Raw genomic sequence first — 21,238 nt, 5'->3', positions numbered from 1 at the left:
AAATCTGGCTACCACTATTAAAAAACTCTAAAATCAAAACAGTAGATGGGAACCAGCACTCTGAGTACAGAGGACAGCTAATGACTGAACAAAGGATGCCCCCAGGCAAGAGACAAAAACCTTTCCAATGCTAATTAGGGTGATTAACTGAAACATTAATGCTGGCTTCCCAGTGACAAAGGACTCTTGCCACACCCTGGACTCTACACAGATATATATTCTTTCATTTCCTTACTTAGTTTCTCCATGCCTCACAACCTCTGAGGATGCCTGCCATAGATGTGGGCGAAACATCAGGAGAGAATACTTCTGGAACATGGCCACACAGCCCGAAAGACATACAACAACCCTGTGATCCCGGCCATGAAAGCCTTCGAAAGCATGGCGATATTGTTCTTTCCTTTTTTTGCATCTCTCTCTCTCTCACACTCACTCACTCTCAAGATCACCCTTTCAGTATTGGATTATTTTCTCTTCCTCCTCCTCCTCATTTGCTTCAGCACCATGCTGCCATCAAACTCCATTTCATCCACATCAAGCCCAGAAAAGCAAGGAAAAGAATGTGTGTTTCTGTAGTACTGTAAATGTCTAACCTCTTCAAACGTGCTTTCCAAGAGAGGAACTGGGATACAGTAATTAGCAATTTGCATCCAAACATACTTGGTTGCACACAATGAGACAAAGGCGACATCGGCCCCGGTCGGATTGCAGCAAATCTGCTAATTATAGGTTTTACAGCTTCCCAATGTAAGCCATGTCAAAATACAGTAATGGAGCACCTCATTCAAGGCTGGAAGCAATTGGGGATCCTATTCAGTGATTTGATAAACATCCTCTGGGCTCTCTTCTCTCTTATAGAAATGGATCTACTCTTCTGTGGCTTCATTCCACTTCGCCATAGTAACATGTTGAAGTTTTCAAACAGAGCCAAGTTTTAATTCTAGGCATATAATCATAGAGTAGACCCCAAGGTCCGTATAGTCCAACACCCTGCCATTCAAGAAGACACATTCCAAACCATCCTAACAGATGACCATTCAGTCTCTGTTTAAAACCTCCAGAGAAGGAGATTCCACTGGACTCTCAAGGAATGCATTCTACTGTTGAATAGCTCTTAAAATCAAACTATCTTCTAGACTCAACTTGGAGGTGCCTGGCAGTATTACTCTGAATCATATCTTGGTTTACAGATACATTAAAATTTCCAGCAATGCCTTCAACAACCCGTTAGGAGTCCCAATGAGAATAGAACATTAAATAAACCAGATTCACCTATATCTTGGAACCCCAAGTGGTGCAATGGGTTAAATCCTTTTGCCAGCAGGACTGTTAATAAATAGGTTGGTAGTTCAAATCTGGGGAGAGGGGGTGAGCTCCCCCTGTCAGCTCTAGCTCCTCATGCAGGGAGATGGGAGAAGCCTCCCACAGGATGGTAAAACATGAAACATCTGGGCATCCCCTGGGCAACGTCCTTGTAGACAGCCAATTATCTCACACCATAAGCAACTTGCAGTTTCTCAAGTCACTTCTGACATGAAAAAAAAAACCCTACATGTTGAAATTATTTCACAATGGATTGAATGGGCCTGTTTAAATTGGGACAAACCAAGAAGATTCCGGTTCATGGTTATTTGAGCCACTGAAATCTTAAAGTGGATGCCTTATTCAATGTGAATATTTGGATAGTTTCTATTAAGCACCAAATGATCAACAAGATATTATCAAGTGACCAAATGATAGTACAGTCGACAATCCACATTTGCAGCTTCAACTTATGTGGATTTGTTAACAGCGTTCATTTATCTGTGATGACAGTTGACCCTAGATTTCCACTGGAGATCCTATTCCTAGATCATTTTCTTAAGTTAACAGCAAAATTGTAATGTTTTTATGATTTTTCACCTTTTCAGGAGTAGTATATCCCTAACTCCAGTGAATATGGAAGGCTCAGGAACCCCAGGAACCCCATAAAAGTGGGAAACACATGAATAAAAAGTGCTACTTTTTAACCTGAAATAACTCTCAGGAATCTCCGGGTCAGCCAGTACAACTCTATGGCCAATTTCCATCACAAATTAATCAAATCTGTCAACAATAAAATCTGCAAAAGTTAAAATCATGTGAAAACATATGTGATGAATATCCTCATAACTTTGTAGTTAAATTTGCCCATTTCTGTAGTCATATGCAATAGCTCAGAGTTCTGGAAGAAGAAGTGACTTTCTCAGCTTTTTTAATAGTTAGGTTATCAGGTGGAGATTGTCAGTCAGTAGATTTTGCTACCATCTTCTTTCCTTTTTTAATGCTTTGGGTTAAAATCAGTAATTTTCTTTGAGCTGCATGTAATTTGGGAACTGAAGAACAGGGAAAGGGAAGAATAATATTTAAATTGTATAAGACTTTGCCTGGGAGGGAATGTGATGACATAAATTATCACCTCCACAGTGAATTATCATTTTTGCGAGATCTTAAAAACCAACAGCTGTGAAATTGACTTCTAACCAATTTTAATTGAGATGGGCCAAAACTTTCAAAAATACTTTGGAAGCAAGATTTGCCTGGAATCGCTACTCTGCTGGTTTCCAGGGATGGAGAGCAAGATCTAGTTGGCTGCCAACGTTTCTGAGATGTGAATTCATTTATTTGGATTGCATAGGTTATTTGGACTGCATGGCTTATCTAACACACTGCTTCTTAAAACTGTGGGTCCCAACCCCAATGTTGGGGTCACAAAAAAATTGTTTCTGAATGCTGCCTAGTGGCTGTTTTAGACAGTTTCACACCTTTATTAGCAACAATTTGCAGAGATTATGGTGGACTCAGCAGAAAAGGCTTCAGTTGTTGGGGTCTGGAAAAATCTGGCAATAGTAAGAGGCTTTTTAACATTGCCTCCCATAAATTACAAAACAGAAATACATGATCATAAAAATAAAACAAACAAATACACACACATACACAGAAACAAAACTAACTAACAAACATAAACAGGCTAAACATGCCCAGCTCTTTAAGCCACTTCTCATAGGGTTTGTTCTCCAGACCCTTGATCATTTTAGTCGCCCTCCTCTGGACACATTTCCAGTTTTTCAATGTCTCCCATCAATTGCGGTGCCCAGAATTGGACACAGTGTGATTCCAGGAGTGGTCTGACCAAGGCAGAATAGAGGGGGAGCATGACTTCCCTGGATCTAGACACTAGGCTCCTATTTATGCAGGCCAAAGGTTTGCCTTTGGGACACCATAAGTCAGAAATGACCTGAAAGTACATGACAACCACAGCTGTCAGCAGAAGGAAGAGACAGTAAAATTGGGGTGGGGTCTTGTTAGCCCTTTCCAGTCCCTGAAAAAGCTTACCTTCTGTACCCAACCATACTGTATCAAAGCCTTCCAGATGGCTGATGCAGTTTTATGCGAGACATTCCTGTCTTCAGGATTCATTACCAAACGGAACGAGCGGAGCGTGACACCACTGCAGACGGCAACCTGCGAGCAACTGCCAATGTATTAATCTGCGGGGGCTAATATCATAATGTAATTACTACAACAGTGCTTTCTGACTTAATTGAAAACTCTCTGTGTCGCGGCCATTAATGGGAAATGCATGCTTTGGCAATTCAAAACAGAGGAAACTCTGGATGGCTGGGTGCATGGCACATGGGAAGGTAGTGAATTGATTCTCCTCCTCTGACTTTTCCTGAATGACAATGAATCATAGAAGCATAGAATTGGACGCAATGAGGGCCATCTAGTCCAACCCCATTCTGCCATGCAAGGAGACACAATCCAAGCACTTCTGACAGATGGCCATCCAAGCTCTGTTTAAAAAGCTCCACAGAAAGAAATGCCACCACACTCCCAGGCATGATATAAAATGAAATGTTTCATAGTCTAGGAGATGGATTACATTATATTCCCAATGACAAGTGGAGTGCTTCAAGAATTTGTTGTTGTTGCTGTTGTTGTTATTGTTATTATTCGTGTATATCCTAGCTTTCTTCCAATAAGAACCTGAGATGACTAACAACATAGTAAAAACAACAAAAGTTGAAAACAGTACAGAAATAATGGCTTTTTTACCCACTACATGATATTTTTGGCTCATGTTCCCCTTCCTTCACACAAGGACTCCAAGATCTTTTTCACATGTACTGCTGTCAAGCCAGGCATCCTTGATTCTATATCTTTGCATTTCATTTTTTTTCTGCGCAAGTGGAGCATCTTGCATTTGTCCCTGTTGAACTTCATTGTGTTAGTTTTGGTCCATCTCTCTAATCTGTGCAGGTTAGTGCCTCACCAAACTAAAAAATGAGTGCAGGTGGCTCACCAAATAAAAATCCCAGGGTTCCAAAACATTGAGTGATGATAGTTAAAGTGCTGTCAGACTGCATTCATTCTACAGTGTAGGGATAGCCAATGGGATTTTGGCCATTCAATAGGAGTCTAGTGCCTAGATCCAGGGAAGTCAGTCTACTCCTCTATTCTGCCTTGGTCAGGCCACACCTGGAATCACACTGTGTCCATTCCAATTCTGGGCACCGCAATTGGAGGGAGATGTTGCCAAGCTGGAATGTGTCCAGAGGAGAGTGGCTCAAATAATAAAGGGAGGACGGAGCAAACTTGTTTTCTGCTGCCCTGGAGACTAGGACGCAATGGAACAATGGCTTCAAACTACAGGAAAGGAGATTCCACCTGAACATTAGGAAGAACTTCCTCACTGTGAGAGAGAGCTGTTCAGCAGTGGAACTCTCTGCCCCAGAGTATGGTGGAGTATGGTGGAGGTTCCTTCTTTGGAGGCTTTTAAACAGAGGCTAGATGGCCATCTGTTGGGGGTGCTTTGAATGCGATTCTCCTGCTTCTTGGCAGAGGGTTGGATTGTATGGCCCATGAGGTCTTCCAACTCTATGATTCTATGATTTGGCAGAGAAAGCTAAAAAAACTTTCAAATCTACAACTCCCATGATTCCATAGCATTGAACTATGGTAGATAAAGTAGTATTAAGCTGTGTAAATTCTACAATCTAGAAGCACCAAGATTGAAAGTACAAGTAAGAATGACATATGAGTAGGCTTCTGATGTCCAACTTTGTTTTTAAAATAAGGGAAAAATCCGGGAGAAGGGAAACTCCAGTTAGTCCAGGTCAAGTGTCCCTTATTTGAAATTTTACATTTTGGAGTATTTCGGATTTTGTGTATACATGCACGCACAGACACACACACACACACACACACAGAAATCTTAGTAATGGTAATATAGCCTGGAAGTGATTTTATGCTCTGTTTCTAATACTGTACATTTGTGCATGAAAGGAAGTATGCATATTTTGTACCTTCAAAAATCAAAGATGTCATTGTTTCAGACACCTATGTGGACGATTTGGGATTTCAGTGTATTTCAGATTTTGGGAATCTTGAATAATGGATGTTAAATCCTTATTGAGTAAATTGGCCAAAGAAAGGGGCTGATAGCTGGATGGTTGCAACCACTCCTCACTGGAAGATTGTATTACAAATTTAACTTCCAAATGTAAAAGACTAGAAACCACAGAAATAAGCAACAGAAAGCCACAAAAAGCAGCAATTAATTACAAACAGCAGCCTGTGACAAATGACACCAGAGATCTTGGGTTCAGGCTTTCTCTCAAAATATGTTTTCTGTGGCTTTGTTTTTGTTGCTATTGTTTTCCCCAGCCCTGAGCAGTGCAGTAACTTTGCATATTCAAATCTCCACACAAAACTGCAAAAAAAAAATTGATCAGAGGTCGGGCTACATTTGTTTATGTCTCTCTTTTTTTTTACAATTAAACATAATGCAATACAAGGCAAGATGCAGTAAGCTTCCCCAGCTAGGTATAGAACAAAGAACATGTATTGTTTTCATCCAAGTTAGTTCTAACCAAGTCTGTATAATGAAGCTTTGTTGCAGTTTTCCAAGGTGATGTAGGATTCAAACTTTTTTTTATCATCCAACGTATTGCTTATATTTCTCTATACCTTAAGTGATGAAAATCTGATGCCAGTTGTTCTTATGTGCCTTCAAAACATCTCTGACTTGCCCAAGATCACCCAATGGTTTTCCATGGCTGAAAGGGGATTCAAATCCTGGTCTCCAGAGCCACAGTCCAATGTTCACTCGTGTAATAATATGAACATAGTGTGATGCGGCAACTAAAAATGCCAGTAAGATTCTAGGCTGCATCAATAGGAGTAGTGTTTCAATCAAGGGAAGTCATAGTCCCATTCTATTCTACTTTCATCAGACCTCAGATTAAATAATTATGTGTCCATTTCTCAGCAAAGCAATTCAAGAAGGGTATGATCATCCTTGAATATGTCCCAGAACTTTGACTATTGTGAACAGAACAGTCAAAGGTTCGAAAGCCATGAATAGGGAGCTGGGTGTGTTTAGCTTGGAGAAAAGAAGACTGAGAGGGGACATGATAGCCTTGTTTAAGTAATTGAAAGGATGTCCCATTGAGGAGAGGCCAAGCTTGTTTTCTGCTGCTCTGGAAACTAGGATACAGGGCAATGGATTCAAATTGCAGGAAAAGAGATTCCACCTGAACTCTAGGAAGAACTTCTTAACAGTTAGGGCTTTTCTGGAAGTGAAGTGGAGTCTCCTTCTCTGGAGCTTTTCAATTAGATACTGGATGACCCTCTGTCAGGAGGGCTTGGATTATGTATTCCACCTTTCATTGTCAGGACAAGATGGGAGATGGGAGTGTGGAGCAACAGAATCAAATAACAGCAAAATATATTCATAGAATCATTGAATCATTGAATCATATAATCAAAGAGTTGAAAGAGACCATCCAGTCCAACTCCCTGCTAAGAAACAGAAAAATCACATTCAAAGCATGCCTGACAGATGGCCATCCAGCCTCTTTTTTAAAGCCTCCAAAGAAGGAGCCTCCACCACACTCCATGGCAGAGAGTTCCACTGCTGAACAGCTCTCACAATTAAGAAGTTCTTCCCAATGTTCAGGTTTTTGTTTTGTTTTTTCGTGTCAGGAGCAACCGGAGTTGCTTCTGGAGTGAGAGAATTGGCAGTCTGCAAGGACGTTGCCCAGGGGATGCCCGGATGTTTTGATGTTCTACCATCCTTGTGGAAGGCTTCTCTCATGTCCCCACATGGAGCTGGAGCTGATAGAGGGAGCTTATCTATGCTCTCCCCGGGTGGGATTCGAACCTGGCAGCCTTCAGGTCTGCAACCCAACCTTCAAGTCACAATGTTCAGGTGAAATCTCCTTTCCTGTTGTTTGAAGCTATTGTTCCACTAAGCCATTCCACATAAACATTATGAAAAACTAACGGATGCTAAATGCTGTTCAACAGTGGCATATGCTGCCTTGGAGCATGGTGGAGTCTCCACCTTTTGAGATTTTTAAACGGAGATGGGATGCCCATCTTTTGGGAGTGCTTGGATTGTGTCCTCCTTGATGGAAGAGGGTTGGAATGAATGACCTTGGTGGTATCTTCCACTCTATGATTCTGTGATTGTCCAGATTGTAAAGGCAGTAGCCCTAATATACTTTTTAAAGCCTGAAACTATGAGGACAATGGACCATCTCATGATTTTAAATTCAATATTCACAACGTGAGAATAATATTGAATCTGGGGAATATATGTATGCGCTAACTTTGATTCAGTGACTCTACACCAGATGAGATTTCCTATTGTATTTATCCCATGGGTTGTTTCTTCCGAGCCAAACAGAAGGACAATGCTTGGATAAGGAAGATGTCTCTAAGGTCCCTCAGGTTTCAAACACATTGAGTTGTCCAGAATAAGGAGCTGTGGTCTCTTGTTGTCTAAACCAAGTTAGACAGTTGAGAAAATGAAGCAGCTTTCATCCTTGCTCTCTAGGACTGTGTACAGTTCTTGCAGTAAACTTTAAATTACCAAGTCTTAAGGGAAGGTTAGTTCTTGCTGTAGCCTCTTCTTTTGAAAAAAAAACCCAAACAAAACAATGTGTACATCATGTTCCATTTCAGTGATGTGTCCTGTGTGCTGTTTTTGTCTGTTTCTTCCCGGGAACATTGCTACCTTTTCAAACATGCACAATGAACCACCACCCTTGACATTTAAGCATCCCACTCAATGCCCTGCTCTCCCCTAAAGTACTAGCTCATGCTCCAAGGAGAGTATACTCCTGAGCAAATGTCTCTTTCCATCCATATATTACAGGTCGGTACAGTTGTTTTCAAACCTTGCACGTGACCACTTGTGTCTTTGTCGTAATTTACATTGTGAAGGACAGGATGCCAGGAATGTCTTGTTTTGTTTTTCTGCTCCTTTGATTGTGTCTCCCCCACCCCCTGTAGTTGTTTTAAGCAGAAACTCTATTCTTTAAAGTAAGGGGGAAGAAACATCTAACAATCCTTGACCTAGAACATGGAACTATATTGAATGCAGTGTGTTATTTGATACAGTGTTCCTGAAAGGGGTATGCATTTCAAAGGAATCTGCCCTTTGAGTTAATTGGATTTGGTGCACAGATTATGTTTTTATGAATATATAGATACAAAAGAAAACTGTTCTCATTCAAAGGAGATGGGGCCGGGGAGAGGAGAGAGGTTTATGGTGACACAGAAGAAAATAAAGTTATGGACAGAGTTGATAAATACTATATAAATATATATCATGTATAAGTTGATTTCATACATAACTCGTGGGCAAGTTTGGAGGTCAAAATTATGGATTTTGATATGATCCATGGATAAGTCCAGAGTCATTATGCAGGAGCAAATTTTTGTAGACTCTTCTAGCTTGTCTGTTTTTCCTCCTTAATGACTGTTGCCATCCTCATCCCACTTTGATGTTGTTTGGCCAGACATTCAATAGATTGGCATCGGTGCAAAGGAGGCAAATATGTAGCATTGTACTTAGCTGCAAATTTGTGGAGACAGATCAAAAAGACTCAGTGAAGATGTCTATATGCTTGCTGTATAAATCCTCAAACTCTCACCTGATCTTTTGTCGTGGGTGACCATGATGCACCCTAAGACAAACCTATCATAGGGCTTTCCAATGAGAAAAATGTGCAACTTGCCTAATGTCACCAGTGAGTTTTCATGTCCAAGCAGGAATTTGAACCCTGTTCTCCAGAGTTGTAGTCCAACACTATAGTATTGTTGAACCTCAAGGCTGCGAGAGCACTCTGAAAACCACACTAGAGCCAGTATCATAAGCAAAGCAGTTTATTGAAGGATATATATATGCAAGCAAATAGAGTAAAAAGTCAGTAGAGTGAATAGTCCATAATATAAAGTCCTCAACTGTTCAATAGTTAGTCCAACAAGGTCTTTCAAAGTTGTAATCCACAAACAGAACTCGATAGTCAGTAAAAAACCAGAGGTTGCAGGGATCAGGAACAAGACGTGGTAAATCCACCAACTGTAATCCACATGGAAGACATCCACTAAGAAGTAGTGGAAATGAGGTAACAAGGCAAGGTATACTCAAGAGTCACAAGGCACAAACTCCACCACAGAAACAAAGCAAGGAGCCAGAGACTGGAACACAGATTCTTCTCCCAAGGATGGCAATGTTGACACCACAATGAGAGCAGTGAGAGTCAGGACACTTACAACTTCACATGGGAAAGTTACTCATTAGTGCGCTTGAAAGCCAAGTGCCAGCTTCATCTCACACCCTCCCTTCGACTCCTATCCTCTGCAATAGATTGTCTCCAATCAAAAGTCACATCCTGCTCTGCAACAACACCATCTGGTGAACCCGACCTTGACTAAACATCGGAATGTTCCCCAATTAGCGGTTCTTCAGGAAGCACAACTTCAGGCACCTGCAACGCCATTGGGCTTTGATCCTAGGACTAGTCCTGGAGAGGCCCAAAATCCGAATCAGAATCTGAGTCAAACTCCGTCTCCTGTGGACAGCCAGACCCTGATGGCTGAGCTACAACAAGTATGGTGTTTCTACAGTATATTAAATTGGATTGCACACCTCTACCCTAACAGCAGTTACTAAGATCCTAGTCCTCTTTATTAGAAAATTATTACCCTGGCATTTAGACTGGCATTATCTAGTGGCCAAAGGTTCTACAGTCACTGAAGTGGTGAATCCAGTCTGGGTTTTGAATAACTTTCAAAGTAGCTCTCCAAGGTGCTGCACCTAGACTAGGAGAGAGGATTCAGCGCCTTGGAGAACTCATATGAAGCCTGAATTCAATCCTGGAATAGACTACAAATAGCAACAAAGATGTACAGTGGAGTCTCACTTATCCAAGCTAAACAGGCAGGCAGAATCCTGGATAAGTGAATATCTTGAATAATAAGGAGGGATTAAAGAAATGCCTATTAAACATCAAATTAGGTTATGATTTTACAAATGAAGAACCAAAACATAATGTTATACAACAAATTTGACAGAAAAAGTAGTTCAATACGCAGTAATGTTATGTTGTAATTACTGTATTTACGAATTTAGCACCAAAATATCATGATATATTGAAAACATTGACTACAAAATTGCCAGTTGCATGAAAAGCAAAAGTTTCCTTTGTAAATAGGGAGCACAATGCAAGATCCAGTGCCTTTCAGATGCATAGTTAAGAAGCTGGATCATGCAGCAGCAGTCACTGCCGATGCCTCCTTTTCAGGTTTTCTCAGTTACTTATTTATTAAACACCAACTTGAGAAGCTTTTTCCTTCTCTAAAAATAACCCCAATCCCAGTGGGTTGTTCATTCCTGTCTGTCTTCCTTTCATGCCACTCAGTGTGCATGTTCTGAAGCTAACTGCCATGGACAGGCACTTCAGTAGGTGCCAGCCCTTGAAATATGCTTTCTTAAAGGCACCTTTTCCACTAGAGCTGCAAGTCCACATGCTTGGGTTTGGTTTGTTTGCTTGCTTGTGCTGACTGCTCCCCTAAATGCCTTCTGCACTGCCCCGAGATTTTATTCAGTACCGAAACTGGCACATATCATGGCTTTAAGATAAAGTATTGACAGTAAATAATGCAGCAGAAGTTCCATAGCTAAGAAGGCATCACTGTCCTTTTGCTGCAGGATTCTATGTTTGTCTTATAGCAACCAAGTCCTGAAGCAACTAATTTTGCCAAGACTACCCTGGGTATTTTAGAGCTTTATTGCAGAGAGGTGTCAAACTGGAATAGAAGCAGGATTCTAACTTTTGGTGATGGTCCCTATCCTATGATGGCATGTGATATCCATTTTCAGTCCGCCACCTCCCCATGATGAACAATTGAGGTTTTTGTACATGTTTACTTGTCAGACATAAAGATGAGAAATGTACCTTTGGGGGCTGCAATTCACAAAGTTTGGTAAATGTAACTACAAAAATGTATCTTCTCAGATTATTGGTCAGTGCTGATGTATTGGTCAGTGTTTTTATTTATTGACTCCACTTTTATCCCGCCTTTCTCTGAATATCGAAAGAACTCAAGCTTTAATGTGAGCCTTGCCCCTTTGTTCTTCTTGAAATTTATGCAGTTTAAATGATATACCTCTTGCAAATTCAGATTTGCATAATCTCCACAATGTATTCATTCTTCAAGATTTATGTTCCTCCAATGCAAAACCTGGACTCTCATTAGTGTAAAATACAGCAGCAATCCCAAAACCCAGCTTAAGCATGCTGAAGGTTTGTCCAACAGCTGTTTGTCAGAGCATGAACAGTGGAGAGAGAACAGGAAGCAGTAGAGTTAGGAGGTTGCCACATCAAATTGATTGGCAGTGGAATTGCAAGTGACAAAGGAAAGTGGTATTTAACACTGCCAGATAGGGATGGGTGAGCATTGTGTTCCAGATTGTTTTCCTTTTTTCAAAAAAAAAATCCTTAAATTCTTATATCCTTTTCATATTTGTATCATGAGACAATGTGATCTATTGGGAAAGATAACAATGCATGGTAAAGTGGAAGGCAGTAGGAAAAGAAGGAGGCTGCATTGCAGATGAATTGAGTTGATCACAGAAGCTATAGCACTGACATTGCAGGGCAAACAGGGCAGTTGATGCATGGGGCTCTTGGAGGTCTCTCATTCACAGGGTCACCATAAGCCCAAGGGTGTATCTTCACTGACATTATACCCCAAAGGGAAGCGGAATCAGATTTGTGGCCATTGTAAAATGCACTGAGCTGATTCATCTTAACATGGCCTTGAACATGACTTGAAGAAGTCAGCATACTTTGGAGTGTCCTTAAAACTCTAGAGTAAACCATGTCTTCAGGCCTTCATAATCTGCTGTGCCACTTCCTACTTGGTAAAGGCCATGGTTGGTTACACCACAATTCCACTTTCCCTGGGGATGCCATCACACCTACTTTCCCCCCTTGATCTGGTATTTATAATGTCTATCAGCCACAAAGATATAGCTGAATAGTGCTTTGTGCTTTGAGTGATGATGCCTGGAGCACCAAGGAGATTGGAGAAGAGAGCGGGGAAAGGAAAGAGCAATTCCTCCTTTCCCCTTTCCTGCTATCTTAATAATACTATAATAATAACTTTATTTTTGTATGCTGCCTCCATCTCCCCATTGGGGACTCGGAGTGGCTCGTGTGGGCCCAAGCCCAACACATCATATAACATCACAAAATGAACAGTTAAGACTTCGGCCCGGGCTGTGGCGCAGGCTGTTGAGCAGCCAGCTGCAGCCAGCTGCAACAAATCACTCTGACCAAGAGGTCATGAGTTCGAGGCCAGCTCGGAGCCCGTGTTTGTCTTTGTCTTTGTTCTATGTTAAGGCATTGAATGTTTGCCTTATATGTGTAATGTGAGAAGGGCGGAATATAAATACTGTAAATAAATAAATAAATAAATAAATAAATTGTCAATTTGTCAATTTGTCGCTCTGTATATTGAAACTCAAGTTACTAAGTGGTGTCCAGCTCTATTTTCATGCCTGGTGGGCATTGCAAACAGTAGATCAACAGAGACAAGGTTCTTTAAGCAAAGAGAAACATTCTGTTCTGGGTGAGCAGTGCCAAACCAGTTCTAGTGCCACTCAGCCATGCAGCTGCTATCCAGTTGCTCAGTTGGCTTATGAGCATGCAGTGTAGCTTCCAGTGGGATCCAGAGTATTCCACTCTGGACCAACATTGCCATTTCTGACCTCACAAGATGCACCCCAAGCTGACTTGACAGCAAAGGCAACAACTGCACAAAATATATAGGGAAAGAGATAATATTGTAAACACAAGGTTTATGTGCAAGGAAGACAGAAGTAGGATCACAGGAATTTGTGTCAATAAAATGCCAGTGTTGCACAGTTGTGGCAAGGTGTGATAGTGATTGTTCCAATGGTGGTACGTTTCAATTGCTTAAAGAGTACAGTTCCAACAGGTTGGTATGAGGAAGTCTGCAGCCAGCATATGCACATTTTCTCTCTGTGTATGTACTAGGCACTGCGGCAATAAAGCACCACACACGCCACACAAGTGGAGCTCTAACCACAGAGGACCGGGTTAAAAAAGTTATTTCAGTCCGACATGAATTAGGAGGCTCTTTTTAAAAATTCATAGCAGGATTACATAAAACCATATGTTGCCTATATATTCCCACTGTCCCTCCCCGGTTTTGCATTAAAAATGTACAGCTGCTCAGCATTAGATTTTCCATTCGCCTATGAGGCTCGAGGTCTGGACTTCACGGTTCACGACAAGGAAAGGCGGGAAAGAAAAGTGTTTTTTTAAGCACTGCATTTATGTGATGCTTTTAAAAAGTGAATCAAGCCTTTTATTGTATGAGGAAAGAGGTGGCCTGCTGGGGAAAAATATCTAATGTACTGGATTTCTACCTGTTTTTAAAATAATCATGTGTTTGAATTTCTCCACCTCTTCCTGAGTACCACACTTTAGCAGGAGTTCAAAGTATTCACTTCTAGGGGAACATTTATACTGTAAAATAAATGCAGTTTGGCATCACTTTATCTGCCATGGCTCAATGCTATGGAATCCTGAGATGTGAAATTTCACAAGGTCTTTAGCCTTCCCTGCCAAAGAGTGCTGGTGGTTCACCATACTGCAAATCCCAGGATTCCATAGCATTGAGCCATGGCAGATAAAGTAGTTTCAAACTGCATTCATTCTACAGTGTAGATACATCTGTAGGCATTATTATTATTATTATTATTATTATTATTATTATTATTATTATTATTATTATTATTATGACACAACAAACAAGATAGATATGCTGGATTTCGTATCACAAAATCACAAGTTGAACACTTCCCAAGTGTCTAGGACTGTGTGATGTATTTTCGGATGATGCGCACAGATCCCAGTAGGGTGGCCTTTTGCAGTTGGCAGATTGTAATTTTGTCAATGTCTATTGTTTCCAAATGCCGGCTGAGATCTTTTGGCACGGCACCCAGTGTGCCCATCACCACCGGGACTACCTGCACTGATTTCTGCCAGAGTCTTTGAAGTTCAATCTTGAGGTCCTGATAGCGGCTGAGTTTTTCCTGTTGTTTTTCGTCAATGCGACTGTCACCTGGGATGGCGACATCAATGATCCAAACCTTTTTCTTTTTCACAACTGTGATGTCTGGTGTGTTGTGTTCCAGAACTTTGTCAATCTGGATTCGGAAGTCCCACAGTATCTTTGTGTGCTCATTTTCCAATACTTTTGCAGGTTTGTGATCCCACCAGTTCTTTACTGCTGGGAGGTGGTACTGAATCATTTGGGCCACATGGTTGTGCCTCTGTTTGTAGTCTGTCTGTGCGATTTTCTTACAGCAGCTGAGGATATGATCAATGGTTTCGTCAGTTTCCTTGCACAGTCTGCATTTTGGGTCATCAGCTGATTATTATTATTATTATTATTATTATTATTATTATTATTATTAATTAAACATCTTTATTTGTATCCCGCCACCATCTCCCTGAAGAGTCTCGGGGCAGCTCACAAGGCAGTACTGCAAGTGCCGCATATGAATAGCAATGCACAAATATAAATACACGACATAAGTATAAAAACAATACATGTAAAATCCTAGTAAAAATTGTAATAATTATAAAATTTCTTAGAATGCAGTAGAACCTGTGAATAAGAATCTGCAATAACAAGGTGTGGAGTGGCACAATCGGTGGGTCATTGAGCTGGCCAGATTACACAGGATCAAAGGCCTGTCTGGAAAGCCATGTTTTTAAACTCACCCAAAAGGCTTGGAGAGTGAGGGCTAGTCTAATATCTTTAGGGAGGGTGTGTAAATTCTGTACCAATTGTATTTCGTTTAATAGGAATCTAAACTATATATAACAGGTGATGTATCATTGGCATTGTATATCTTTGTGGGAAAATATTGGTTTGACAGCAGTACGTGTCAAAAAGACTTGGAGTCCTCATGGACAACAAGTTAGACATGAGCCAACAGTGTGATGCAGCTGCAAAAAAAACCCAATGGGATTTTGGCCTGCATAAATAGCAGTCTAGTGCTTAGATTCAGGAAAGTCATGCTACCCCTCTATTCTACCATGGCCAGACCACACCTGGAACACTGTGTCCAATTCTGGGCACCGTAATTTAAGGGATATGTTTACTCTAAGATGGAACATGTCCAGAAGAGGGCGACTAAAATGATGAAGGATCTGGAGAACAAGCCCTATGAGGAGCAGCTTAAAGAACTGGGCATGTTTAGCCTGCAGAAGAGAAAGCTGAGAGGAGACATGATAGCCATGTATAAAGATGTGAGGGGAAGTCCTCGGGAGGAGGGAACAAGCTTGTTTTCTGCTGCCCTGAAGACTAGGACACGGAACAACGGCTTCAAACTACATGAAAGGAGATTCCACCTGAACATGAGGAAGAACTTCTTCACTGTGAGAAGTGCTGTTCAGCAGTGGAACTCTCTACCCCGGAGTGTGTTGGAGACTCCTTCTTTGGAGGCTTTAAAGCAGAGGGTGGATGGCCATCTGTCGGGGATGCTTTGAATGCAATTTTCCTGCTTCTTGGCTGGGAGTTGGACTGGATGGCCCATGAGGTCTTTTTCAATTCTATGACTCTATGAACTAAGTTTAGAGCAAGATGCAAACTATGTTTCAAGAAGTTTGATTCCAGGGGCCCATCCGTGCTACATAATTCTAGTGCTACAAATTCACTTTAGCTGCCATGGTTCTACCCTATGGAATCCTGGAGCTTGTAGTTTGGTATTATTATTATTATTATTATTATTATTATTATTATTATTATTACTATTATTATTATTATTGTGTCAGGAGCAACTGGAGTTGCTTCTGGAGTGAGAGAATTGGCCGTCTGCAAGGACATTGCCCAGGGGACTCCCGGATGTTTTGATGTTTTTACCATCCTTGTGGGAGGCTTCTCTCATGTCCCCGCATGGAGCTGGAGCTGATAGAAGGAGCTCATCCGCGCTCTCCCCGGGTGGGATTCGAACCTGGCAGCCTTCAGGTCAGCAACCCAACCTTCAAGTCACGAGGCTTTTATCCCCTAGGCCACCGGAGGCTCCTAGTTTGGTAAGACAAATTGAGTCCTATGGCTGAGTATCCTAAATGTTCTTCCCTAAACTGCCAGTCCCAGGAATCCATAGGGCATAGGCATGGAATTTAAGGTGGATTTGTACCACTAGAATTATGTAGTGTGGATAAGCCACAGATCCCACAAAGAGAACGGCTGTAGAAAAGAAGGAAGACTGCACTATAAGTGGATTGATTAAACCAAGGAAGCCATGACTCTGGGTTGTAAGTCCTGAACAAGGCATCTGGTAACCAGAGCTATTGGACCTTTCTCATTCATAGGGTCACCATAAGTCCAAGTTGGCTTGATGGCAACTAATGACAGACATGTCCTTTGGGAAGACATTGAGGCCAGAGGTAATCTTTGTGACCCTGTTGTACACATTGGCCATTCTGTTTTATCATTCATCCCAGGAAACCCTTTTTTTGAGCTAAACCTTTGACCTCGGTGGCGTCCTTCCATCCTGCCCTAGTGTCCTTACTTCATCCTTATTAAGGATAACAAGCAGACCTCTCACTCCCATTATATCTGAGCAAGGAAACGGTTGTTTTCTAAATAAGAAAGAATTCCTTGAGAAAATAAAGAAAGGCATTTGGATTGATTTAGGAAGACAGGGACACTGTCTCTCATCCTTGGGCAAGCTTAATGCCAAGGCACTCCTAGGTTGTAGAAAGAAAATCTACGGCTTTCTCCTCGAAGGCATGGATGTTCCTCCAGACAGCTGGAGCCTCACATTTAATTCTCCATCAGCTGCTGATGAGTCTCTCCTGCTTTTTTAGAACAAGGTCAAATCCTCCTTCTTGGGCCAACAGCCCCCAGCTTATGCTGATCTCTGCATTTCTCAGTTTGGAAAATGATGATAATTATATCACACTTCTAACTAGTACAGGTTGAGCATCCCTTATTCAGAATTCTAGAATCCAAAATACTCCTAAGCTGTCCCCATGAATGGCGGAGATAGTGACACTTTTGCTTTCTGATGGTTCTCAGTGTACAAATTTGGTTTCATGCAGAAAACTATGAAAATTATACATAAAATGACCTTCGGGTGATTTGATTGTGTGTTTCTTCTCTAAGAAAAGAGTCCTTCGTACATCTCTTCCTTCCACCCAGTTAATGTGTTGATTTTGTCTATGTTTTAACCTCTGTGGAAAAAAAGTCACCAAGAGAAATGGTTGTCACTTTTGGCTAGGGGTGTGAAGAATACTTCGAAAACAATGTCCCAATGGAAAAGGGGAGAAAACAATGTCCCAATGGAAAAGGGGAGAAACCCAAACATCCTTTGCATTTCTAGCCTTTGTTGGCATGTGTTTATTTACACCAAAAAGTTATTTCCTGTTCATGCAGTCAAAAATGCATAAATATCATATCTGCTGCCTTCAGATAGGGATATATATGTTTGTCAATGGCCTTACCCAGGGATCCCCAAACTAAGGCCCGGGAGCCGGATGCAGCCCTCCAAGGTCATTTACCTGGCCCTTGTCCTAAACTTCAATCTACCTGGTCTTTTGGGGTCTCTTTGCTTACTTATGGCCTTATGAGATCATCTAGATGATCTTTGAAGATCTCTTTGCTTAGCTACGGCCTTATGAGGCCATCTAGATGGCTTTTGGAGATCACTTTCCTTACCTATGGTCATATGAGACCATCTAGATGACCTTTGAGGGTCCCTTTCCTTACCTATGGTTTTATGAGATTGTCTAGATGGCCTTTGAGGGTCCCTGTGGTCTTATGAAACCATCTGTATGGTCTTTTAGGGTCCTTTTCCTTATCTATGGTGTTCTGATGGCCTGATGAGATCATCTAGATGGCCTTTGAGGGTCCCTTTCCTTACCGATGATCGAATGAGACCACCTAGATGGTCTTTGGAGGTCTCTTTGCTTACCTATGCTCTTATGAGATCATCCAGGTCAGGGGTCACCAAACTAAGGCCCGTGGGCCGGATGCGGCCCTCCAAGGTCACTTACCTGGCCTCTGTCCTAAACTTTAGACTTAGGGCTGACCTAATTCTGAAATCACTTGAAGGCACACAAAAAGATATTTCTCTACTCCCAAACATTTCATGGCTGTGACTTAGTGATTTTTCCAAAAAGAAAAGAAAAAAGAAAAAAGCATTAGCTAGTTGAGATCCATAACTTTTCATATTCAATAATTGTTAAAAGATTGTTGACTGGTAAATATTTGCAGGAAAAAAAATGATATATCTTTAAACAAACACACTTCTCTTGATAAAGGGCAGTGTATCAATCGTGCTCAAAACCTGAACAGAAAACCCAATATTACTGCAGAGTCAGAACTGAAATACAGAAATTATTCCTTTTGTTTAAGAGGAGGAGGATAATTGAAATTGTAATTGCTTACATCTGGTGGCCAAATGCATATGACATGATTCTTGGTTTTGTTTTTCAGAGTGGTGTCCCATGCTGGCTTTGAAAAAGGAAAATCAAATGATACCAAGAAGAGATCTGTGGAATTGAAGGTCACTTCTGTTCCCGAGTCCACTGTAATGGAGTCAGGTATCCAAATCTTTCTTGAATCTGTATTGCATTAGACATTGCTTTACTATGAGGAGCCTTGGATTTATATGCATCTCTGAATAACGTGAAACTGCAGGGGTTTCATTTCAGAGTGAAATGTTATGGAGATTGCTACTTAGGATCCATTTGCAGTATGAAATGGGAGGCTACCATTTCTAACCAAATGCAGTTACCGGAGCCCTTTCACACTCTGTAATTGTAGCATTATATTCCCACTTCAGCTGACACGTTTCCATCCAAAGGAATACTGGGATTTGCCGTCTTCCTAATGTTTAGGTGGAATATTTTTTCCTGCATTTTGAATCCATTGCTCTGTGCTCTAGTCTTTGGAGCAGCAGAAAACAAGCTTGCCCCCTCCTCAATGTGGGATCCTTTCAGATATTGAAACATGGCTTTCATTTACCCTCTCAACCTTCTCCTCTCCAAGCTAAACATACTGAACTCCCTAAAATGCTCTTCATAGGGCTTGGCTTCCACATCTTTAATCATTTTGGTTGCCATTCTCTGGACACATTCCAGCTTGTCAACATCCTTCTTGAATCGTGGTGCCCAGAACTGTTCCAGGTGAGGCCTGACCAAAGCAGAATACAGTGGGGCATTTATTTCCCTCAGTCTAGAGATGCTGTCTAGAATTCTTTTGGGCTTTTAGCTGCCAAATCACAATCATAAAGATATAGAATAGAGCTGGGTGCAGGACAGAAACCTTTCAAATATTTAAATATAGCTATCATGTAAAGGCAAAGGTTTCCCCTTGACATGAAATCTAGTTGTGTCTAACTTTGGGGGTTGGTGCTCATCTCCATTTCGAAGCCGAAGAGCCGGCGTTGTCTGTAGATGCCTCCAAGGTCATGTGGCTGGCATGACTGCGTGGATGTCCCCTCTTAATCTTCTCTTCTTCCAAGACGAACAAATCAAGCTCACTAGGTTCTACCTCATAGAGTATGGTTTCCAGACCTTTGATCCTTAAGGATGCCCTTCTCAGGACATGTTCTTTTTGAACTGTGGTGCCCAGAGCTGGACACATGCAATGCCTCCTTCTCACTCCCTATTTTTAGAAGCTGGGTGTAGTTCAAAGGCACCATTCTGAGCTAGAAGACCTTTGCGTTAGTGATGGCCATCCTTTTAATATGCTTTGAACCATGGATGAAAATGCTCTGGATAAAAATGCAAATATTGGAACAATGTCATCCGGAAGCTGGATGTTGCATGGTAAAGAAACAGTTATTGTGCTTTGTTGATGTTGTTTGTAAAACAAGCTAATGATAATCATTATTTACCTGTTCCTTGTCCTCCCAGCAGTTGTTGTGCTGTGGAGCCATGTATGGGCAATTAGAATTAATGTGAATGGCACTTATAAGCTGAATGCCTAGTTTATTTCCAAATGGGAAGGTCAACATCATTATCCTTGGAGGATTCAATTACTAAATCCTGTGCAGTGAATTGCAGTGCTTTACTGCTTTCTTCTGAATCACATCAAGCTTTGCATAAGATGGTTATTTTGTATGTCTGTGTTTGTTTTGGAGTTTCATTTTGTGAGGTTCTTCCTTTTCCCCCCAAAATAGAACAAAGGAAAGAGACTTCTGTCACATCATCAATAAAGCTGGTTTCTCAACAGTGAAAATGGGGACATTTTCTAGCCTATTTTGTGGTCCAATTTAATGGCATTGATATTTTAAGGGTATTGTTGAAACAAAGAAAATGGTAAATAGACGTGCAGAAAGGAACCGCATGCAATAATTTCTACAAATTCCTCCTTTAGATAGTCAGTGCAAACAGCAACGGTTTCCTCTTCACCACAGTGGAATTATTTCCTCTAAAAATTTTTATCTAAATGCCTAAAAGCACCAGATAGCACCCAATATTGGAAGCTAAGGAGGGTCAACCCTGGTTAGTACTTGAAAGGGAAACATTTGGGTGCTGAAGGCTATATTTCAGAGGAAGGAATTGGCAAAAACCAATTTCTTTTTTGACTTAGGGCACTTCCAGGCAGCGTCAAAATGCGGGCTATAAAAGTGGAGCAAAATATCCCAGGACCAGATAGTAAGTTTAAACACAGACCTGTCAGTCCCCTGTCATCCTCACATCTTCCTTGAAGTAGATCAAGATATAAGGCAAATAGGGGACTTCCGGCAGGAGTTTTTTTTTGGTTTTTTTTTTAAATTCTCTCTGAGATGTGCTGGACCATATGTGCACATGCAGAGATCCTAATGAATACACAAGCAGATTTCTTATATCTCTCTCTCCTCACC

At 41.2% G+C, this 21,238-nt stretch overlaps 1 protein-coding gene across 13 annotated transcripts in view; it reads left to right on the top strand.

Moving 5' to 3' along the window:
• tenm4 (teneurin transmembrane protein 4) overlaps nucleotides 1-21,238 on the top strand; it is a 1,874,213-nt gene that overhangs the window by 1,252,267 nt on the left and 600,708 nt on the right. For all 13 annotated transcript variants that reach the window (XM_062977060.1, XM_062977059.1, XM_062977071.1 and 10 more), the window contains one exon: nucleotides 18,862-18,968. The gene's annotated coding sequence lies outside the window, so the exon portion shown is untranslated. The remainder of the gene's footprint in view (nucleotides 1-18,861; nucleotides 18,969-21,238) is intronic.

Source organism: Anolis carolinensis, chromosome 3 (assembly GCF_035594765.1).
Source record: "Anolis carolinensis isolate JA03-04 chromosome 3, rAnoCar3.1.pri, whole genome shotgun sequence".
Classification (NCBI taxonomy): Eukaryota; Metazoa; Chordata; class Lepidosauria; order Squamata; family Dactyloidae; genus Anolis; species Anolis carolinensis.
The sequence above is the reverse complement of the archived record's forward strand: the minus strand, read 5'-3'. Positions and strand labels throughout refer to the sequence as shown.